Source organism: Arachis ipaensis, chromosome B09 (assembly GCF_000816755.2).
Source record: "Arachis ipaensis cultivar K30076 chromosome B09, Araip1.1, whole genome shotgun sequence".
NCBI classification, from domain to species: Eukaryota; Viridiplantae; Streptophyta; class Magnoliopsida; order Fabales; family Fabaceae; genus Arachis; species Arachis ipaensis.
The window spans coordinates 14647772-14652419 of NC_029793.2; positions in this window are offsets into that span (position 1 = coordinate 14647772).

Genomic DNA, 4648 nt, shown 5'->3' on the forward strand with positions numbered 1-4648 from the left:
TTCCATATTCCATAATTTATCTTTTTTTTTCTCTTGTTTTCTTTTTTTCATTTTTTTCACTCACAGAAAAATCAAGTTTCCTAAACTCACTCCACTTCTATACCTTAGAATTGATCTAGTCAAGAAAAAAAAAATACTAATATTGATTAATTATTCCTAATTGTTGACTACTCTACAAAACAAAATAGTAAGAAGTTATAGATTCTTCAAAAACAAGCAAGTCCTAGGGTAATAGAGGAAAGAGACCAATTAGATCAGCACCTATTATTACATTTGATTCAAAGACTAAATCTTAAATAATTGAAGAAAGAGATTTTTCGAGAAAAATATTATATAATAATAGTAAAATATTAGTATACTCCTAATTCTTACGTTTTGTGATTGGTAGCAACAAATATCTTTATGAGTTATAGATGAAAAATAAGGATTTGAGTATGATAGATAATTAAAAAAAAAATGTTTACAAAAAAAATAAATAAAAAATAATCTAAAGATATATTTATCTCTTCACAAAAAAATTTTGATATTGAATTTAAAAATTATTTGTTTAGGTTTTATTATTAAAAAATTTTAAATTTTTATTTATAAATTATAAGTTATTTGTTTAGGTGGTTATTTTTTAAATTTTAAGTTATTTATTTAGGTTGTTTTACTTAGGTTGTTATTTTTCAAATTTTAAATTATTTGCTTAGGTGGTTAGCTTTTAAATTTTTAAAAATATTTTTTAAAATGATTAGATATTTAGTTTTTAATATACAAATAAAAAGATTTTTTGCTGAAGTAGCGTTTATATATTAAGTTTGAAAATTATTTGCTTAGAGTTATTTTTTAAATTTTAAGTTATTTATTTAAGTTATTTTACTTAAATCGTTATTTTTTAAATTTTAAGTTATTTACGTTAGTTTTTAAAATTTTAAATACACTTTCTTAAGTTGTTAGTTTTAGATATTTACATAATTTATAAGACTATTAATTTTTAAATTGTAATTAATTTTTTTATTTTTATCGACAAATAATATGATAGATATAATTTATAACAAAACTCAATAATTATTTTTAATTTCTATTTTTTTATTAGATTAAAAGAGTTTTATATTTTAAAATAATATTCAATCTCAATTTTTTTCATGCCATTATTTTGAAAGAAGCGTAAAATAAAGCTATTAATTAATTAATTAAATTTTAAATAAGATCAGGAGTGATATATAGCATATACAAGGAGTTAGAATTCAAGATATAATTGTTAGGGAGTGAATTTCGTGCTTTTATAGCAGGTAAATGTGTCATTTTAGCTATCTGCGTCTTTCACTGGTGACATAAGATACATGTTTAATAATTGTCAAGATATTCTGACAATTTTATAAGAAATATATGGATATCCAGACTTCTTTATCACAATGACATGTAACCCGAATTGGCAAGAAATTGGTAGAATTAATATTTCAAGAAATTTAAAGATTGAAGACCGACTAAATATATCATATACAGTGTTTAAAATTAAGCTTGACATGATAATCTCCGATCTTAAGTAAGAAATTTCATTCGGAGTGCTAGATACAGGTATTGATCATCATCTAACCTTATTTAGAAAATTTTTTTCTTAAATTATTTATGCAGTTATATATTTATTAAAGCACATACGTAAAATAGATAATTTATTTATAACATATTATTTTTTTTTTGTCTTTTTGTTATAAAAGATGTACATAGTAAAATTCTAAAAAAAGGTCTCCCACATACTCATATTCTTTTGTGGTTGAATGGAGACCATAAGATAACAACCACAATTAAATTAATCGATTAATATTGTTAGAGTTGTCCAATTCTGTTCGCTACCCAAAATTGTTTAGAACTGTGTTTACATATATGATTCATGGACCTTGTGGCAGAGAGCTTTCTCAAAATCTCCCTGCATAAAAGATGGATATTATACCAAATATTATCCTAAAATATTTAATAACACCACACTTATCAATAATAGTGGATACCCATCATATAGAAGATAAGACACAAGAGTAGTTATTGAGAAGAAAGAAGTCCATATGGATAATAGGAATGTAGTTTCTTACAACGCATATCTGCTGATGTCTTATCAAACGCATGTTAACGTAGAGTGTTAGTTGCAATAAGTCAAATGCTATCAAATATTTATTCAAGTACGTGAATAAATGGCCCGTTTGGTTATTGTCCATGTCTATCAAAGACATAGACACGGTGACACACGTCCAGTGTTTGTTGTATGAGACACAAAAAAGTAAGAGACACGGTTACACACAAGAATACATGGAATACGTGTATTTTGTGTCTCTTCCAAATGGTGAGACACAGATTTTTAAAAGCGGACACAAATTATATCATTTTTTTGGATAATTTCACCCTTACTAATTTTATAAAATTTCTAAGACTACCCTCTTTCCTACTTCATCTCCTCCCACTTCATCTTCTTTTTCAGTGAATCTAAACTCTTCCATCTTTTCACCTCCATCTTTCTCTTTTTCTTCATCATGGTCTATTTCTCTTCCAGGATAGTTACATATTTTTCTCTTTCTCCTCTTTATTTTTGTCTATTCCCCTAATCTCTTTTTTTATTTTTCTTCTTCTTCACCTATTCTTCTGCCTCTTCTACTTCTTGTTGTATTTACCTTTGTTTATGCCCAAATCCGCCATTGTTATTGCTCCATATCGCATCTATCATCGTTTTTAATGTCGTTAACTTCCAGATCTGCCATTCTTCTTCTCATTTTCTCGATTTGTTTCCGCCTTTGTCTCTCTTGTTCAAGAGTTTCATCATTTTTATCATTTTTAAAATAGATCTTCAAACTGAAGATGGAAGGAAGATCTTGGTGTTGTTGGAGACAAATGGTTAGGACTGTTTGTTGATGAAGTATTCTTTATTTTTTTAAAAACAAATTGTATTTTATTAGAGGCTGGTTAGGACCATTTGTTAAATATTTTGGGTTATTTTATTTGATTAATTTCTTTTATTAGTTCAAGAGTTGTCAATGGTAGTAGAAAAGCGGAGATGGTTGTTTAAACAGTGACAGAGAGAAAATGGTGATAGTGGTGGTGATATTTTGTGGTAAGGACAATGTTGACATTTTATAAAGAGTTAATTTATTGTTGTGTCTTGTGCTTACTTATCAAACAAATTAAAATAATATGTGTATCACTGTGTCTATGTCTTCAATGTCTATATATTTATGTCTATGTTTCAAACTACACATAAACCAAACACAGCCTTTAGATTCAACTAAGGTGGCAGTTGAGGTTTTAAAGGAAGTTTTTAATGAAGAGGATGTTTAGATTATTATGAGATCAAACAATTTTATAATTGTGGGTATTTATTTGCACGTGAGGCTATGTGGAGAACTTTGGCTTATGATATTTATCAAAGATGACCTTTAGTGATGAGATTAACCTTTTATTTGCTTGGAAAGCAAAATATCATATTTAAAGATGATGACAATCTTGAGAAAATCATGAAATAAGAGAAAGAAAAAGGTACAATGTCCTTAGCATGGATATAAAAGCCAACAAAAAATTTGAAGCATGTCAAACTTTAACGTATGCTGAGTTTCCAAATCAATTTGTTTATGATAGAAAGGGAATGACATTTACGCAAGAGAAGGTATTTTATCAGGAGGTTAAACTATGTTCCATCGGATATAGATGAAATCTACTATATGAGAATTTTGTTAACTGTTCAAAAAAATTGCACAACATATAAGTCTATTAGAACAGTTAATAAAATTATATATCCTAACTTTCAAGATGCTTTCTATTCTATGGAACTACTGTGTAATGATAAAAAAATCATTGCAGCTATTAATGAGGTCTGGTCATCAATTTTGAGAAAACTATTTGTTATGCTACTAATATTTAATAATGTTAGCAAATCAAATCGTATTTGGAATGCAACTTGGGTATCATTGGCTGACAGGATACTATATAAGAGGAGAAAAATATTGAAAAATCAAGGTATTTTACTATGTGGTAAATCATTATCACATGTAGAATTTTACTTGTCAAAATTAGTGTTCACTTATGGGCAACTTTACGTTACTTTCTCAAGAGTTAAGAGTCGCAATGACTTGAACGTTCTAATTCTAGACAAAGACACCAATCCAAAGTTATCAACAACAAATATTGTATTCAAAAATTTTTTTAATAATATTTAGGTAAGACAAATATCATTTTCATTTTAGTAATATGTTATAATTTACACTTTTGTCCAATTATTTGTCATAGATATAACTAATTTATCTATAACTACACTTTCAGACTTGAAATAAAATGTGTAATATGGAGCACAGCATCATATAGCAATTGTTTATCTAATGAGATTAGTAAAATACTAAATTATCGATAAACTTTGTTTAGTCTTTTAATATAAAGTTTAGTGCAAATTTGACATGCTACTAATACAATTATATATGTTCTTATTTTTTCAGGTCTCTTTTCTTATGGTTTAAGAATATTATAGATTTCATACTACTTCCTTTACATTTTACTTTGAATAAATATAAAATAATATATTCAATACACTTATTATATAATAACGATAATAATATTATATTAAAATTAAAAATTTATAATTATAAAATATTATTTAATTTATCATATCAAATTTAATGTAAATTTGTGTATT